Source organism: Lepidochelys kempii, chromosome 3, assembly GCF_965140265.1.
Source record: "Lepidochelys kempii isolate rLepKem1 chromosome 3, rLepKem1.hap2, whole genome shotgun sequence".
NCBI lineage: Eukaryota > Metazoa > Chordata > Testudines > Cheloniidae > Lepidochelys > Lepidochelys kempii.
The window spans coordinates 111,377,761-111,398,241 of record NC_133258.1 but is presented as its reverse complement, the minus strand read 5'-3'; positions in this window follow the sequence as shown (position 1 = coordinate 111,398,241).

Sequence of the window (20,481 nt, the reverse complement as noted above, 5' to 3'; positions counted from 1 at the left end):
GGTCTAAAGGTTCCAGCCTGGCTGATGAGCCATGTAAATGTCAATATGATTCAATATGATGGAATTTCTGCTTTTTTGGTTTGCTTTTTTAAAAAAAAAAAAAAAACTAGGAAATTACATAGAAATAAATTACATTCATAGATGCTGGAACTAGGGGGACAGGAGGTGCTGTTGCACCCCTGGCTTTAAGTGGTTTCCATCATATGCAGGATTTACAGTTTGGTTCAATGGCTCTCAGCACCCTCACTGTACAAATTGTTCCAATACCCCTGACTACACTGAAAGAAATTTAAGGTTGCAAAATGAAGCACTCAGTATTTAGGAAGTGCCAGAACTCAGGTTGCATGTGAGGCCAGAGGGGATGAGATTATAGTAATCAAGATGAAAGGCGATCAGGGCTGCTCTTCTTTCTCCATACAGCTGCACTTTGAAAATTGTATCTCGATAGAAGAAAGTGGAAGATCAAGAAATTTCCTCCTACCATTCCAGCAACGTGCTTGGTGTATTTTTTCCCCTCTCGCTCTGACCGTTATTTCAAAGAAGTAGTAAAATTAGACCAAATTAGCTGAGAAGTAAATTGAAAATTCCTCTCATTGAAAAATGTCTGTTATGACCTTGTGATAGGGTCTTCCATGGTTGGGCAGCCTAGTGGCTGGATTGCTGGTCTTTCAATCTGTAAGGTTAGAGGGGGATGATAGAGAGACCAACACCCTCCCTCTCTACCAGGTCCCAGATCAACCCCTAAACATGGGAAAGGGGTCTCCCTCCCGGTGTGGAGTCAAGACCTGCTTCTCTTGGCTACTTCCTACAAGTGTCTTCAGTTTGGGGCATGGACCTGTTAGCCCAGTTTACTAAGGCTCCTCTCGTCAGTTGCTCCAGGTGCTGGGGCTTATTTGGAGCCTCCCCTTGGCAGAGGAACCCTTACTTGCCTCAAATGGCTATGCTGGCTGGTCCCTGACCTGTCCCTTTAGGCAGGCAGGCAGGCAGACAGCTTCTGCCTCCTCGCTAGTCAGCCCCACGTTGAGCCAGGTTCCCTTCTTTTCACCACCCTCCAGGCCTGGCATTGGCTGCAAGTATAGCGGGGTGGGGTTAGCTGAACCCAAAGATTTTCTTTAACCTCTGCTGTGCCAGACGACAGTTTCTCTGCTCCCTCACACCAAGGCAGCATGAGTTAATCAGAATGCCCACAATGCAGACTTACTCTCCTGGTATGGCTTTCCCAGATGTTATGGAACAATTAGAAAAGGGATAGATAATGAGACAAAAAATATCATAATGCCACTATATAAATTCATTGTGTTCACAGACCTGGAATATTGCAGACAGTTCTAGTTGCCCCATCTCAAAAAAGGTATCAGAATTGGAAAAAGAACAGAGGAGAGCAACAAAAATGGTTAGAGGTCTGGAACAGCTTCCGTATAAGGAGAGATTATAAAGATTGGGACTGTTCAGCTTGGAAAAGAGATGACTAAAGGGGGATATGAGGAGGGTCTATAAAATCATGACTGGTGTGGAGACAGTGAATAAGGAACTATTATTTACCCCTTCACATAAAACATGAACCAGGGTAACCCAATGAAATTAACAGGCATAAGGAAGTACTGCACACAAATGCACAGTCTACCTGTGGAACACATTGCCAGGGGAAGTTGTGCAGGCCAAAGTATAACTGGGTTCAAAAAAATTTTATAAGTTCATGAAGTCCTCAATGGCTGTTAGCTGTTAGACATCTTCTGGGTGTCCCTAAACCTCTGACTGCCAAAAGCTAGGGCTGGATCACTTGGTAATTGTCCTGTTCTATTCATTCCCTCTGAAGCATCTGGCCACTGCTGGAAGACAGGATACTGGGCTAGATGGACCATTGGTCTGACCCAGTATAGCTGTTCTTATGTTCTTTGGCCCAGGGACAAAATATTCTTTGCCAGAATCACAGCAAATTATCTATGACGTAATCAATCAGACTCAGATCAGGATTGCTCCTTCATCTGTCAGATGTCATCTCCATACCATGGTGACCTGTGAGGATAATACAAGGTATGTAGGTGAAGAGGAAAGTACCCAGTTATGTCAACAGAAACAGCCACTGGATGGTTAATGTTCCATTAGATCACCAATGGAGTGACCCAATGTGAAAGCCCTCAGAGCTTTCTGGACTCTCACAGGGTTTATCACTCTGAAGTAGTCCATAGAAATAGGTTCTCCACTTGATAAAGAATACATAAAGACCCTGGCCTCAGACTGGATTTGGATCTCCAGAGGAATTACCCTGACGAGCTGCGTGTGGCCTGCGGGCAGCAGGTTGCCCACCACTGATATACAGGTTTACAGTTTGGTTCAATAGCTCTCAGTGCCCCCTCTACAAAAATTGTTCCAGCACCCCTGAGTGAGAGACACAAGCTTTCAAGCTTACACAGAACTCTTCTTCAGATCTGCGAAACTAACTCAAAGGGTACGTCTACACAGCAATGTAAACCTGGGCTCAAGCCAAACTCCCCTTGCATCCCCCACACCAATTGCACTAACCTAGGGCTCGGCCCCAGGACCCTGCAGGACTGGACGGTCTGAGCTGTATTAAGCTGAGACCTAGGGTCCAAACCCTATTGCTTTCCTGCGCACCCATGGTGCCAGCTTGACTCATCTTCCAGAAGTTCTCTGGATGTATCCCAGAGTTACTGGCAACACACCTGGCTGAATGCTCTCCTCCTTCCTGCTCTGTCTCCTTCTTGCTGCTGAGCAGAGCTTTCCCAGAGCAGGAAGCAAAGCTGACAGATGGGAGGCAGCTCCCAGAATGTTGTAGATCATCCCTCCCTCAGCCTTGCTGAACTGGGAGCCCTGCCATTCTCCCTCCCTGCAGGGCAGTGCTTGGTCCCCACTTCGCTCTCTGGCCCTTGCTTCCCCCACCCCCCCTGCTCTCTCTGGGACTGTGTGTGCAGGGGCACCCAGGCTGCATGAACTGGGAGGGCAGTGAGTGGGAGCCAGCCCTAAAATTTCCCTGCAGCCTCTCAGGGATCCCTTATCCCTGCCTCCCAGGGTGAAGTAGGGGCAGAAATTAGGGATCTCCAGGGGGTGCTGGAGCACACTGCACTCCAAGTCCTCGGGGTGCACATCAGCACTCCTCAGTCAGCAGTAGCCAGGCTGAGGTATGTGTATGTTTTTCCTCTGATATCTTCATTTATGTCAAACTTCAAAACAGACAAAAACAAAACAACCAAACAAAAACACCTTCATTGAACATCCCATTTTAAAAATTAAGAATAGCAAAGTTTCATTTTAGTAGGTTGACAGCCCTGGAGACTGATGTCCTCATTATCCTCAGAACAGGTGCACCGGGGCATTTCCGTGCCAATGTGACTAAGCCTGGAGCTGGAGAACCCAATTATCAGATTAGATGGTAGTTCTGTATAAAGCCTTCTCAAACTGCACTCATTCTACTGAGACAGTCACCAAAGGAGCTACTTATATAGTTTAGTTACTCATGTGCTCCTTATGGGCAGCTAAGTCCCATCAGTACACCGCCACATTTAGGAAACAGGTGGGCAGTAGAGTTTTCCCACAGTGCACCACATTCCTAGGGCTAGAGTGTCGACATTGCAGGTGGGAGGAGGAGGAGAGAGAGCAAGGCACTTTGGGATATGTTTACTTTAACTCTGGTCTGTGCACTGCAGTGTGGAGGCCAGAGCCCTAGGTTCGAGCATGGGTCAGAAAATTCTTAACCTAGGGTTCAAATTCAATGTAGATGCTCAAGCCCAGGGTTCCCTGACACGGGTCAGCTGATTCAAGTCCCACTAACCCTTGACTTACATTGCTATGTAGACATACCCAAACTGTCACTGATCAATACAATGTTTGAACAGATTGTTATTTCAATGGACCATTCAAGGTGAAGTGGCCCATTAACACCCCTCCAGTCATAAGAAGGAAAGGAAGGGAGAAGCAGCTGGGGCAGGTGTTGTTAGTGGGTTAGATTGTTGTAATAAGCCTTAAATCCAGTCTCTAGTCAGTCCATGATTTGTAGTGTCTAGCAGAGTTATGAATTTAAACTCCCAGGTTTGTATTTTGAAAGTGTTATGCAGGTTTCTTTTCAGGATGAGGATTGATAGGTCAGATGTAGAGTGATAGCTTTGTGAAAAGTACTCACCCACAGCCGATAGGGTGTTTTTGTCTTTTATCATTTTCCTGTGTGAGTTCATCTGAGAGTGTAATGGAACCAAGCAATCATTTGTTGTCTTATACATATATGCATAACACATTCAGATAAAGAGTTTTTTATTTCAATGTGCAGAACACAAGATATATTGGCATGCTTCCTCATTGTTTGCGTGCATTTTTTGGGTACATTATTGACCATATACAGGACTAGTCAGTATTTATTGTACATACATACTCTGCAATTTTCAGACAACTGCATACTTTTAAAATTAAATATTTTGAGACAGGCTAAAAGCATTAGTGTTCACTATGGCCTACGTCCATGACTTGTTTTATTTAATTTTATTTTTTTAAATAAGGCCATTTTGGAGTTAACTGACTGCAAAAGCAGCACATGTAAAGCTTCACTAATGAAAGAACATTTTTCATACTCTGTTAACCCACTCAAAAGCAGCCAAATGGAATTTTTTCCAAACTTTCCAAAAAATTTGCCTTTGAGCTGAGAGTAAGCATGAGAAATGTGAGCACTAAAGAGCATTTTCCCCCTAAAAGTTATAAACACCTGAATTTACAGATTTTAATGACAATGTGTCATCAACCATAACATGTTGTAATTAATAATCTGCTTAACAAGCTATGAAGCCAGAAAACATAAAAGGATGCAATAAAACTGGGAGGGGCCCCGCCTGAATTTACAGTCTTCCAATCTGATACAGTGTCTCATGACTAGGACAATCTTTGTTCTGGGAGGAGAGGGTCTCTCTAAAGATAGATTCTGAGTGCTCCTCTGAAAAGAATGGAGAATAAAGATTTTAACTCTCCTGAAGCAGGCTACTGAAGCTTTCACAAATCAAGAGTTCTGAGGCTCTCTTATAATAGTGAGGAGGGCATTTGCTATCTCCACCTCCTTGTAATTTCACTGTCATAATAGAAAATTGGCTTAATTAAGGTAAAATATTTCTCCCACAAAATGAGATCCGGACTGGGGAAGATGGAGTTGCATTTTAGTTTTAAGATGAATATAATATTCATGAATGGATGGAATTTATCACTTGTGTCTAGGAAAGATAATTCTATTTTGCAGACTAAAACTTCTGTTTCCATGTGTATACATGGGATTTGTTAGCTTCAAGAGTGTCTAGTATGCATGGTGTATCTCCAGGCCAGACTCATTTGTGTAACTGTACATTTGTGATCCAGGATACTGAAACATTGATTTGATAAAAATGTAGATTTGTATTATCTTCTCTGAAATGGCTTGACCCCTACTTTATAATGACTCTCTGGTCACTTTGTTAGCAATTAAAAATGGCCAACTAAAGGAGGAAGGAAAAGAGCACATGGAAGGGAGAAGAAGGAAAGAGCAGAACAGATAGAGAAGGGCAAGAAAATAGAGGAGAAAGATCAACACAAAACACGGGCAGAGGGATAGCTCAGTGGTTTGAGCATTGGCCTGCTAAACCCAGGGTTGTGAGTTCAATTCTTGAGGGGGCCATTTAGGGATCTGGGACAAAAATTGGGGATTGGCCCTGCTTTGAGCAGGGGGTTGGACTAGATGACCTCCTGAGGTCCCTTCCAACCCTGATATTCTATGATTCTTTAAAAAGGAGTGAGAATGGGAAGAGAAACACTGACAACAATATTAGAAAGGGAAGAAGACAGAACGAGTGAAAGAAATATGGGAGAGGAGGAGGAGCACTCGTTGTGTAATATAAAGCTTCAGAGCTATGAAACACAATGTCTTGGCAGCATTTAAGTACTGTAAATTCATGCATTTTCTTGAACTGTGTTTCTATAATATATTTGCCCATTTCTAATATGAAACAAGGTGCCTGTCCCAGGGTCTCTTCTGGTAGGCCCTCTGAAAATCACATCAGCAAAATCAGTTTAATACCATGTTGATTAAAAAAACCTCAGGAACTAGAAATTTATTTTTCTATATTTTTGTTCACAAGCCTATAGTTTTAAGAAAATGTGTCAGCAGTTTTCCACTGTCATCATCATTAACATCCTATTAAAAATATAGACAAATTCTAATGTCCTGTGCCATACCTAGGAGTTTTGAAAACTTCAGACTGGATCTCCAGTGGGAGTTAATAGGTATAAGCCATTCTTATCCATCTGCCAGCTAAAACTCTTGTCCAAGCTCTCATCATCTCATGTCTCAATCTCCATTACATCCTTTTCTCTGGCATGGACAAATGCGATCTTGTCCCATTCATATCCATTTTTGAATGCTGCTGCAAAGGTCATTTTCCTAGCCCATTGCTCTGACCATATCACCCCTTTCTTTGCACCCCTTCTTTGGCTGCCCTTTCTCTATTGCCTCAAACAAACTGCTTATATTCATTTTCAAGGTTAATTGTAGTCACTCTTATATGCTTTTGATATGTTGACTCTTGTCTTTGACTGGCCCAGCCTCCATCACCCATTTGTTAAATTTTCTAACAAGCACCTTTTGGTTTTCCTCCCATACTACTCCTCATGCTTGGGAGAAGCTCCCTGTAAACAGCCAAAAATTAACTCACTATCTTCCTCCAAAACCCACAACCCACCTTTTCTGAGTTGCCTACAAAGCCGTAGACAGCTGTTAAGCTGCTGGTCTACTGTACTGTTTTTCAGTTGTTGGTATAATTGTTTATTTTATGACAAAAGCATGCTTTCTTCCAAAATTAGGCTTTGAAAAATAATTTCCAAAAATTTACATACATTCATGGGTGGGGGTGGGGGGAAGAGAGAGAGCAGGAAATCACTTTAGTCTGAAGGAAAGAAACTCTACCCATCTGTGCTGTGGAACACGGAAAAGGTCCCCTGTCCCAATTTGATATGTTTGAAATAAAGTAGGAAAGCCATGCTGCAGAGTGGGAAAAGCTTCTTGAACCTGGAAAGACTGAGGAACAGATTTCACTATGAGCAATTGTCATGCAGGTCTAATTCACTTGCAAAGTGTTTAGATAGTACAGTGACAGGTGCTATGGAAAAACTCAAGATGGACACCAAACTATAGCAAGATCTACCGCCAATCTCCAAATACATGGGTGCCTCTCCTGACTCTGGTTCATGAATACGATGGGACTTGAGCCAGCAAACCATCAAAGCTCATGCTTAACTTTAAGTAAGTAAGAAGTCCCACAGACATCACTGCTCATATAGAGGTAAGCATGTGCTTCAATGGTTTGCTGGATTGAACTCATAGTACCCAAATGACTACTTCCTTAAGTTAAATATATATAATTGTAAGCTTGTGAAATTGATGGAAAGCTTCATTAATGAAAAAAAATGAAGATTTTTAGTAGGTTTTTCTACTGGAGTCTTTATATGTATTTTACTAGTTACAACTCATCTAAAACCACCACAACAAAGCTTTTAAATTGTTAGAAAAAATTAGGAAACAACCAGCATGTGCTATTGCCCATCCCATACAAACCGAGGGCTCTTTCTCTTCTAATTACCACCTACCTACCATGTAGCTGTTTTATAGAGTTTTCTGCCTTCCCCTATCTGAGCATAATTGGGCCTTCAATTTACAGTACTAATGCTATCCAAATGGCCATTTTTTAAATATTCGAGCTCTTTGGTGAACTATATTTGGTTTTAAATTTGATTTTATTATTTTATGTATGCATGTAGAGTCAAGTGGTTTGTGTAATATGGATTTTCCAGAAGGTATTTAATTTCTGCAAAGATACACATTATTATAATTTTCTAGCTTGCAGTAGCTGACCCCAGAGTTATGTTGTATTCCCAAAGGGGGAATGAATGTGTTTCCTGGCTAAATTACACTTCAGCTGTTTGCACTAAACTTCTGCCTCCTCAGTTATGTAAAATAAGGGAAAGTTTCACCTCTGCATTTTTTCCCCAGTTTCAGTCAGAGTGCATTGCTGCTGCTAGCAATCACTTTGTAAGATAGAAACCTGCTCTTTATACATATCTATGGAGTTTTTGGAGGAATTGGTTGCAAATCTGAAGGTGGAAGACAATTTGGGTGAAAGTGATAATGAAATAAGGAAAGGAAGGAGTGAAAGCAGTGGAATAAGGACAATGGACTTCAAAAAAGATGACTTTAATAAAAACTTAGAGAACTGGTGGGTAGGGTCCCATGGGAAGAAAATCTAAAGGAAAAAGGAGTGTAGAAGAGCCAGTAGTTTCTCAGACAATATTAAAGGCACAACTGCAAACCATCCTGGTGTAAATGTAAGTAGGAAGAATACTAAAAGGACAATATGGCTCCATCAGGAGCTCTTTAAAATCTGAAAAATCGAAAAAGGAATCTTACAAAAAGTAGAAACATGGACAAATTGCTGAGGCTAAATACAAAAGAATAGCATAAAATCAGAAAAGCTAAAGCACATAATGAGTTACTCTTAGCAAAGGACATAAAGGCAGTAAGAAGTAGTTCTATAAATATGTTCGGGGCAACAGAAAGACAAAGAAAAGAGTAGGTCCACTAAACTAAAATGGATGACACCGAGAAGGCTGAGGTGCTTAATGCCTATTTTGCTTCAGTCTTCTTGAAAAAGATTGTGACCAGATGTTTAATACAATTAATATAAACAAGGGGGAGGAACAAAAGCCAGAATAGGGAAAGAATAGTTATAGAATATTTAAATAAATTAGATGTATTCAAGTCAGCAGGGCCTGGTTAAATTCACCATGGTGTACATATGGAATTAGCTGAAGCAATCTCAGAACCATTAATGATTATATTTGAAAACTCATGGAGAACAGGTGAAGTTCCAGAGAACAGGAGAAGGGCAAACATAGTATCTGTCTTTAAAAAGGTTTTAAAGGTTTTAAAAAGGGGAACAAAGAGGACCAGGGGAATTACCAACCAGTCAGCACCTGGAAAGATACTGAAAATACACAAAGTGAATTACACAAAGTAAAACTATTTCCCCATATTTATTCCCCCCCACCTACTGTTCCTCAGACATTCTTCTCAAGTGCTGGAAATGGCCCACCTTGATTATCACTACAAAAGGTTTCCTCTCCCCCCCACTTTCTAGCTGGTAATAGCTCACCTGACCTGATCACTCTCGTTACACTGTGTTTGGTAACACCCATTGTTTCATGTTCTCTGTGTATATAAATCTCCCCACTGTATTTTCCACTGAATGCATCTGATGAAGTGAGCTGGAGCTCACAAAAGCTTATGCTCAAATAAATTTGTTAGTCTCTAAGGTGCCACAAGTACTCCTTTTCTTTTTGCGGATACAGACTAACACGGCTGCTACTCTGAAACAAATGATTAAGCAATCAATTTGTTAACACCTAGAGAATAACAGGGTGATGAGTAATAGCCAACATGGATTTGCCAAGAACAAATCATGCCAAACCAACTTACTTTTCTTCTTTGACAGGGCTACTGACTTAGTGGATAGGAGGGGAAGCAGTAGACATGATATATCTTGATTTTAGTGAGGCTTTAACACAGTCCCATATGACATTCTCATAAGCAAAGCAGGGAAACGTGGTCTAGAATGATAACATTACTACATCTACAAACTGATTGAAAGACTATATTCAAAAAAGAGTGGTTGTCAATGGTTTGCTGTCATATCTAGTGTCACCCCTTCCCCACCCGCAGTGGGCTGTCCTGGTCCAGCACTAGACAATATTTTCATTAATGGCTTTGATAATGGGGTGGAGAGTATGCTTATAAATTTTGCAGCTGACTCCAAGCTAGGAGGGGTTTGCTAGCACTTTGGAGGACAGGATTACAATTCAAAATGACCTTGACAAACTGGAAAATTTGTATGAAATTCAGTAAAGACAATTGCAAAGTACTTCACTTGGGAAGGAAAAATTAAATGCACATCTATAAAATGGATAATAACTGGGTAGAAGGTTGTACTGCAGAAAATGATAAAAGATGTAGAAAACCTGACTTATGAGGAAAAACACTGAGTATGGTCTTGAGGGGTATGACAGGTGTCGGTCCTCCAAGCCCCTAGGGGCGATGGAGAGCTATGGTCTCCGTGGCAGGCCTCAGCCACACCTTCCGGGCGTTGGGGAATTAGCGGGGAAGGTGTGCTGGCCGGAGTCAGTAGCGCGCCCCTCAGGCATGGGAGCACCGGGGTAGGGGAACGCAGGCCCACCCAACTCCACTGCGTTCCAGCCCAGGGCCCTGGCAGTGGCGGGAGGCAAAAGTCCCGCCGCTGGGTCAGCGGGGCTGTCCGTGCCCGCTGACCAAACACACCCACCCCATGGTGTAGTTCGGCCCCTGGGCTACTTCCTACCTGGTCTCTCAGGCGGGTCGCTCCGGTCCCTCCATCTCCTCCAGGTATTCTGCTGCGGGCAGCTCCAGTCTCTCCATCTCGTCCAAGTATTCCGCTGTGGGCCGCTCCGGTCCCTCCATCTCGTCCGGGTATTCTGCTGCGGGCCACTCCTGCTCCCCCTCTGTATTGGACTCACGCTGGCTCAGGCTGCAGTCAGGCCCCTCCGGGTCCTCTGGGTATTCAGCGGCCGGCAGCCCTGGTTGCCACAGGCTTTCCTCCTGGTCAGGCTCCTCCTTGACCAGGGCTTCGCCTGGGTCAGCAGAAGGATCACGAGGGAGCAGCCTGTAGCTGTCTCCCTCCCTAGCGCTCTCCTTACTGGGCAGAGGGCCCCGCCCTTTGTACTTCCTGTCCCACCCTTCCCCTTCCGGGGATTGGCAGAAGCTTGGCCTGGCCCCGGTGGTTCTTTACCCTCTGGTTCAGAGGGGAGCCACCCTGGTTCCCTACAAGGGGAATAAAAACTGATGGGGGAATCCAATAACAATCTTCAAATATGTTAAGGGCTGTTCTACAGAGGATGCTGGTCAACTGTTGTCCATGTCCACTGAAGGCAGGACAAGAAGTAATGGGCCTTAATCTGCAACAAGGGAGACTTAAGTTAAATGCTAGGAAAAACTTTCTAACTATAAGGGTAGTTAAGCTCTGGAATAAGGCTTCCAAGGGAAGTTGTGGAATCCCCATCATTGGACATTTTTAAGAACAGGTTAGACAAATTCCAGTCAGGGATAGACTTGGTATATTTTCTCCTGTTTCAGACTGGCAGGTGAGGGGTGGGGCCTGGACTAGATGACTTCTCAAGGTCCCTCCTAGCCTTACATTTCTATTATTCTTTCCTCCGCATTTTTAGCTTCTCTCCTCAAGGCAAGCCACGCTGACACAGGTTGCTGTATTTTCTGCATCTTTTATTTCACTGCTGTTGAATGAATGCTGTCTATTGCAGTAGATCTCAGACTTTTCCATACCTTGACACCACGTTACAAAAGCAAAAGTTTTGGGATTCCCTCTGCCTCCTCCAACATCTAGCCATAAGGAGAGGCAAGTGGTCATGACCCCCTTGGAGCTGTTTATGATCTCCCTGGTTGGGAAGCCACATTCTATTGGTTTTACCTTAATAGTGAGGGTGAAAGAGTCATTGAGGATATTTCCACCCACTCTTCTCCTGCTGTCTCAGTTAAGGCAGGGACTTCCTCCCAGCTTTCAGCAGCTATTTAAACAGAGGGATATTTTCTTGCTGGCTTGAGTTGCTACCACTGGCAATCTAAAATCAGCTATTAATCATCAGCTGGTTGGATGGTTCCTTTGTTTTAGTTTATTCACTTATGCTGCCAATAGGCCCCCAGCACTCTCAGCTGTTGTGTCTTGCTGCCAATGCTATTGTACCTCCTTCTTTGGCTCTAGTTCACAGCTTGTTTTTCTCCCTCATATGGCTGGCTTTATGGTAGGAGTGCATCTTGCAGCACCTCCTGCAAGCAAAAGAATGAGACATGGAGTGGGGGTAGACGGGGCAGGCATTTATCCATATGTATGTTAGCCCATCTAGTTGTAAAGTTTTCCCATTGATATACCCAGCTGCCAGCCTCTCATTCTGCCTACTTCCTCTCTCCACAGAGGCCCTGGCACAGGAGCATTTTCAGTAAAAATATTTTCAACCTGAAGCAGATAAGAACTGTCGTGCAAGTCTGAGATAAAATGTTGGCTCAAGTCTTTGGGTGACAACTGTGATCTTCTCTCTTTTCCTTTGTCAAGAGAGAGCTCTTTCCCCTGGTTCTCCTCCAGATTCCAGATCTGCTCTCTCAGACAGGTATAAGTGTTTCAGGGCTGGCTGTGCAAATCCCCAAGTCCATAGAACCGCTGTCCTAAATGGCTGCAAATCAGATTTGCAGCCTATTATTAAAGCTCGGGGGGATGGGGGGGAGGGGAAATCAGGAGTATCTGGTGAGTACAGTACAATTCTGTTTGTATGACTGGCATTGGGGACATTCAAAACCTCCATATAAGCAGGATTTCAGAAAAACAGAAGTGCTATTTGTAGCTGCAGTTTCACACATAGGGGGAACAAAGGGAGTAATGTTGATGTCTGTTTAATAAGAATACTTTAAATAAAGAGTAAAACAGCAACAACTTCATTGAGGTAATTCACATACCACCATTACTTATCTTAAAAAAAAATTATCACAATCTGTCAGCATTGCTTTTTTATATAGCTTTCTGCCCTTATTAACTCAACAGCAGAATGTGTCAGCCATCTGCACCAGTCTGGTTTTCTGATCAGATGACAGCTTTCTCCAGGCAGTTGTCAGCCTCACAATCAGTCAGGATTCGCACATCATCTGGTTCCACCTGAGTCTGTCACCAATCTCATAACATTTGGTCTGCGCCCTGCTGTAAGACAGATTGTGCAATGTCACTGCTGGACAAGTTGCTGTACCCCTCATCCGTCTTCTCACTCTGAACCCAGGTCTTTGCCTCCTGGGCATTAAAAGAAAAACCTGTTTGGCCATGGCCTGGATGTTGCTGGTGGCTTCTTGCTCTTGATCTGGGGCACCGGGGCTTCAATGGCGGCCTTTTCAGGTGTCTGCAACAGTGTAGGGTTAGCCCAGCATTTTTTTTTTTATTGTCCATGTTTCTATGTCCTTCCATTACTTGGCCAACATGTGGGTGGCTTCCCTAATAGGTACTGACTTGACAATGAGATGCTAACTTTGAGATTAAGGACACAGCGGAGCAATGTGCCTCTGTAAATCTTGTTAGTGTATCCAGTACCCCCTGGTCTATGGGTTGAATTTGTATCATGATGCTAGCTGGCAAAAATTCACACTTATGGACCCATCAGCAGTTCTTAAGCTCTCTGCCCCTGGATGTACACCAGCATTATTGATTAGAAGGAGTACATGGATGGGCAGTCTCTTTGCTGAAGAAAGAAGTGCATAGCAGGGATGAAGTTGTCAGCATACCAGGTGTGGAAGGCCTCATCATTTATCTAGGTGCTCCTTGGGGGCTCTGTAAAGTACAGGAAGGGACACAAAGTTGATGTGCTTAAAACATCAGGGGTTAGCAGAAATTCTGATGGGTAGGAGAGAGAGAGCTTACATTCCTCCATGGCGTTACTACAGGCTAATACAGTGAGGTGCTCCTTGTTATTTCTCAAGTCTGGGGCTCTGTGCTTGTTAGAAGAGGCTAATGTCTTCTCTGGGAGTAGGCACCAATAGAACCCAGTCTCATCAGTGATGTAAATCTGCTGGTCTGCAAGTCCCACTGTTCCATTTTATAGCTGACTGCTGAAGATTCTTTTCATAATTGAATCATTAGATGTGCTCATTATTTCACTGGCGATACTAAGCTGACAGATGTCAGGCCAGTGTTTAAACTGGTTGAGCTAGCCATCACTGGCAGGAAAAATTGCTTCTTCACTGTTCAGCTCTTTATGGAAGTGTCTTGCCTGCTCTTTAAGCATGGGCCAGGATATCAGTGTAGCTTTCATGTGGTTTTCTATAAACCACATGCATGCCACCTTCTTGGCACAGCACACATGCATGTTTTTTCTTTCTTCCATCTGAATGCAGCTGACAGTGGCTACAGTGAAGCCCCACAGCTTCTCCCTTGCATTCCAGGTATTGCAGACAGTGGTGTTACCAAGGTTGTACTGCTGTGTGCTATCAACATTTTCTCCCCTTTCCAGGTCCTTGAATCTATAGTTTCTGCTTCAGATCCAAAACCGATTTTTTTCTTTTTGACATTGTCCTTCCAAGCTGATGAAATGGCAATTGCTCAGAATACTTGTATTTGCAAATATTTACGATGTAGAATTTGGCGTGCACAGTGACTTGGGTGACCAATTTTGAAGCTTGATTACTGAATGTAAATACTGGATTTTTACCAATAATCCATTATGCCATTTGTCTGTTTCTGATATTTGATGTGTGTGTGTGTGTGTTAATCTTATATATATCCTAATTTTGTATTCAGCAATTACTACTTGACCAGATCTTCTTACTAACTATATTTAAAGCATCAAAAAAGTTACTTCATGGTGCAACAAAATCTTGTAACATACCACAAGAACTTCTGCTGTAACATGATCTGCTTCCTGTTTTGGGGAGAAGAAAACAACAAAAGAACTTTGTTTTTTGCTAGCATGGCCTTTCATTGTGATTGTTAATCTTTATACAGTGGAGTGTAAAGAGATCAGAATTTCTGAAATTATTAAATATGTTTTATAGCATAAAATTACTGATATAGTAAAACTCATTATCCAAGCATCCTTTACTTTTATTTGATACAGTATTAAAGTTTTACTATATATACTATAAAATATTTGTTATGAAACAGCATGGATGGACCTGACTTTTTTCTAGGAACTTATTGCAGAGGTGCCCCTCAGAGTTCCTCTTGAACTAGAAAAGGGGTTCTCAAACTTCATTGCCCTGCGATCCCCTTCTGACAACAAAAATTACTCCCAGGAGGAGGGACCGAAGCCTGAGCCCATCCGCCCTCGGGGGTGGGAAGGGGGAAAATTCCATAGCCCGACCCCCCACTGCCCCGGGCGAGGGGACCAAAGTCAGAGCCCAAGGGTTTCAGCCCCAGGCAGGGGGCCTGTAACCTGAGCCCCACTGCCCAGGGCTGAAGTCCTCAGACTTTGGCCCTGGGTGGTGGGGCTCGGTCTTTGGCCCTGGGCCCCAGCTAGTCTAAGTCAGACCTGGCAACCCCATTAAAACGGGGTCTCGAACCACGGTTGAGAACTGCCGCACTAGAACTAGGCAGGAAGCATATTCTCCAGTCTCTTCATCCACAATTTGATTTAGTTGACAGAGTTTTGCCAGACTGTACTCCAGAAATCATAGTACAATGCCAGCAAGTCACTATTTCTGGCACTATAAGATTACCCTTGGCATGAGTGCTTCTGGGGATGATATCAAGAACACTCACCCAGAAAGTAACTAACTTACAGCAGCCTGGTCTCCTGGTGCCTACATAGGTATTGAGTTGCCTACCAGGAATCTCTCTAATGTAAAAATAAGTGATATTTACAGAAACTTCTGATTCTGAAGTAAGTAAATTTAAGTCATAACTGCTTACATTTTGAAATATTGTGGTACATGTAATACAAAATATTGCAGTGCATACCCTCAGCAACATGGGCTACTACAAGTACCTGTCATCTGCTCCCTATGGGAAGCAACTGTAGAATGTTAAATCAAATTCAAGGTTTCAGTCCTTATCTTCAAGGCCCTTAATGCACTTGGCTCAGGATTCTTAAATGATTGCCTAAACTCCAGGATTTAGACCATGGTAGACAACTCTATTCACTAAGTATAGTGGAACTTTCTACCTTAAGGATGAAGCTTGCCTCTGCAGGTGACAGGACTTCCTCAGGGACCAGTCTGAGACTATGGAATGAACTCCTTCAGGAACTAAAGACCACCACAAACCTCACCACCTTCCACTCGGAGCTATGTGCATTGCACTTGAACTTTGTCTTCTGTATTATAAATACACAGCAACATATATATCAGCTGCCCTCCTCCCCCTCAAAAAACATCCCTCTCAAATTATAGGACAAGAACAGTCCCAATGTATATTCTTTTAGGAAGTCCTTACGCTCTTAGGACCAATGCTAGTGTCCGTTTTCCTTCCATAGATTTTGTCCCAGAGGCTGCTCCCCATTTTCAGGGAAAAACAGCTTTCTGCTGGCCATGAAAAAAAACTTCTGGTGGCAACTGATTCCCTTTCCTTCTCTCTTCTCCCTTCCCCTGCTTTTTGGTCTCAGTTTCCCTCTTTTTGTTTTTTTCCCCATACCAGTATAGAAAGCATTAAAGCCAAAGGCCCAAATTTTTAAAGGTATATAGGCATTCAATACTACAATACCTAAGTGACCTAACTATTTTTAAAAGTAATTTAGGCACTGAAAAGCCAAAATCCCATTGATAGTCAATCTGTTTGTGTGGGGAAGAGGTGTTCCTAACTGGATGAGCACATCCCTTTATTTGGGTGACTTTGAGATCTCAGAAGAACAAAGTATTTTTGCCGTCAGAATATACCAGGTTGTAACAAGGGACACAGATATTCAAAATATTTTCCTTATAGAATTTTCTTTCCACCCTGGCCCCTATAAGTTCCTCCTTTCCAACACTGAAAAAAACCTTATTTCCAGTATTCCTTTCTTATAAAAATACCTTAAGATAGTTTTTGTTTATTTGTTTTGTTTACTCCCTTCACTCCACTGTCATGTGTTAATTCTTAATAGAAAATTATTTTTCAAACACAACGTATTTCCATTGTGGATGTGAATGGCATCCAGAGGGCAGTGCTGATTTCTCCACAGGCCCTCCTGCTTCCAAATGTTATACTACTGCTGATTTTTTTAAGCAGGATTTGCTACTTTTTAAGCCAAAGAAGAATCCATTGCAGAAATGAATTTACACTGGCTCAATGCCACCTAACTGTGAGAAGTAAGAGATTGATTTCACTACGTTCCACATGAACTGTACATTATGTATGCAATATGGAACCTTAATTTTTACTATTATTTTGAGAGCCTGTGTGGATGGTTTAATGAAAAAAATATAAAAGACTAAACTCCAGCTAAAAGGGCTTAAAAATAAAAATAAGTTGCAAATATTCCCTTTTTGTATTTTGGGAACAAACTGGGCCACATCCTAATCTCTAATGGGAAATCCCTCCATTTTCACCGTGATTTGATTCACACAGTATTTATGTTTGTGGAGTAACTACTGAATATGCATAGCAGTAACTTTTCAAAACTCTCTGAACATTATACAGTGCAAGTTGCTACTTCATAGAAGTCAGAGATCCCCAAACCATTTCAAGAGCAGGTCCCTGTAGACGCTATTAATTGCCATTATGATTAAACTTGTGTCAAACTGTTCTCTCCCTCTGGCTTCTGAGCTTTCTGTTTGCTCCTCAGTGAGCTCTCTCATTATTGTGGATGGAAATACACTCAACAGACTCAAGATTAAAAAAAAAGAATGTAAAGCAAGATGTGACCTATCAGCCCAGTCAGAGCCAAACAAATAGCATATGATTTTTTTTCTGCAGAGGAAGCAGTATAGTGACAAATATACAGCTGTGCCTACTGTTTGGCACATACCGGGAGGTGTTTGATCATTTCACTTGCCTACTTGCCAGTCAGCAGTTAGATTGTTCGGGGAAGAGGGTGAGGGGAAAGGCAGAGTCACCCTGAGCTGTTCCAGAGCAAGAGACATGCACAGAATTTTCCTGGTCTACTGGCTCTAATTAGAAAAGGAGGACTTGTGGCACCTTAGAGACTAACAAATTTATTTGAGCATAAGCTTTTGTGAGCTACAGCTCACTTCATCGGATGCATTCAGTGGAAAATACAGTGGGGAGATTTATATACATAGAGAACATGAAACAATGGGTGTTACCATACACACCATAACAAGAGTGATCGCTTAAGGTGAGCTATTACCAGCAGGAGAGCGGCGGGTGGCTGGGGGGAGAACCTTTTGTAGTGATAATCAAGGTGGGCCATTTCCAGCAGTTGACAAGAATATCTGAGGAACAGTGGGAGGTCGGGGGGGGACTAAACATGGGGAAATAGTTTTACTTTGTGTAATGACCCATCCACTCCCAGTTTTTATTTTTCTCTACATAAAGCTAGGGCCACTACTCTCCCTTCTCCTGCCACATATTCTCAGTTGCCATCATAGGTTTCTGCATCCACTCTAATGGGAGTATAAAATACAGGTTCTGGGATGAAACTGGATAAACAAGGGAGGTAAAATCTGCTCTAAATTTTTGTTGGCTGCAGAATTGACTTTAGAATTTTTCTTCAGTGGAAAAGGCATAGAAAAGAAGGCTCTAGAGTCCAACGGGCTCTTGTTCACCAGTATTATTGAGGGTGAGAAGGAGGAGAGGGTTGTTTTATTTTTGCCACTACTGTAACTTCATAGATGGATAGATGAGCTGACTGTACATGGTGCCTGAGTTTGTATATTCCAAAAGGGATTCCAGACTCTCATTCACTGTACTGTTTCAAGGATTATAAACACTCTTGAACTGATCTTCATTTCCAGTTTTGATACAGATGCAGTATAGAGTACTCCATAGGCACAAATAAGTAAAGACTGGCTTCAGAAATCAACAGCTCCATCTTTACAGATTATGCTAAATAGCAGTGCAAGCCTTTAATTCATTTCTGCCTGGCACCTTTGCATAAACAGTTGTAGAGAAAACCCTGGCTTTGCTTTACTAGTGCCCCTGAATGAGCCAAGTGATGATATTCAAAATTATACCACACAAATCCAAGCCTCAAATCTGAAAAGTCCTGAGTTTTCAGAAAGATTGCATCTAGATGCAGATTTTCCAGCTGGCTCCCATGTTTGTAATGGGCAGAACCAAATGGCAGGGTCTGACCGTCTGCATACTGCTGAACTTTAGTGAAGTCTAGAGTTGAACTGTGCCGTTTGCCCATCTCAGAATTGACATAGAAGAAAGGTGTGTCTTTAGGTATAACAAAAAACAACCTTTAATATCAAAGTGTTCCTAGTCCTGCACAGGAATGCTTATATTACACTAATAGTTGAACACTGACAATAGAGTACATGCTGGAAAGGCTGGCAGAGCATCAAAAAGCCATTCAGGTGTGCCCAGAAGAATATTCAATAAACAAAAGGGAAGATGTCATTCTAACTTCTAGCCAGTGAAGGTTAATTGTACACTAGTGGTGGATTTTGAAGCCTTTGGAGGAGGACATGCATAACATAAGCGAAAAACTGACAACAAAATAGCTTGCTCTGAACACTCTTTGGTGTCAGGTTTCAGAGTAGCAGCCATGTTAGTCTGTATCAGCAAAAAGAACAGGAGTACTTGTGGCACCTTAGAGACTAACCAATTTATTTGAGCATAAGCGTTCGTGGCTAAAACCCACTTCATCGGATGCATGCAGTGGAAAATACAGTAGGAAGATATAGATAGATACACACACACACACAGAACATGAAAAAATGGGTGTTGTCATACCAACTATAATGAGAGTAATCAGTTAAGGTGAGCTATTATCAGCAGGAGAAAAAAAACTTTTGTAGTGATAATCAGGATGGCCCATTTCCAACAGTTGACAAGAAGGCGTGAGTAACAGTAGGTGAAAAAATTAGCATGGGGAAATAGTTTTACTTTGTGTAATGATCCATCCACTCCTGGTCTTTATTCAAGCCTAAATTAATGCTGTCCAGTTTTCAAATTAATTCCAATTCAGCATTGGAGTCTGTTTCTGAAGTTTTTTTGTTGTAGTATTGACTGGTTTTTGAATATTATAATTCTTGACAGAACGCCACTAGCCGTCACCTTCAGCCCCCAACTAAAACCTCTCCAAAGCATCATCAAGGATCTACAACCTATCCTGAAGGATGACCCATCACTCTCACAGATCTTGGGAGACAGGCCAGTCCTTGCTTGCAGACAGCCCCCCAACCTGAAGCAAATACTCACCAGCAACCACACACCACACAACAGAACCACTAACCCAGGAACCTATTCTTGCAACAAAGCCTGATGCCAACTGTGTCCACATATCTATTCAGGGGACACCATCATAGGACTTAATCAGATCAGCCACACTATCAGAGGCTTGTTCACCTGCGCATCTACCAATGTGATATATGCCATCATGTGCCAGCAATGCCCCTCTGCCATGTACATTGGCCAAATCAGACAGTTTCTACGTAAAAGAATAAATGGACACAAATCAGACGTCAAGAATTATAACATTCAAAAACCAGTCGGAGAACACTTCAATCTCCCTGGTCACTCGATTACTAACCTTAAAGTCACAATACTACAGCAAAAAAACTTCAAAAACAGACTCCAAAGAGAAACTGCTATATCTATATCTATCTTCCTTCCTACTGTATTTTCCACTGAGTGCATCCAATGAAGTGGGTTGTAGCCCATGAAAGCTTATGCTCAAATAAATTTGTTAGTCTATAAGGTGCCATGAAAGCATGATTTTTTTTGCAGTGTTTGACAGCGGTGGAAGTCCCTCTCTCCTTCCCACTGCAGCTCAACTCACAACCAG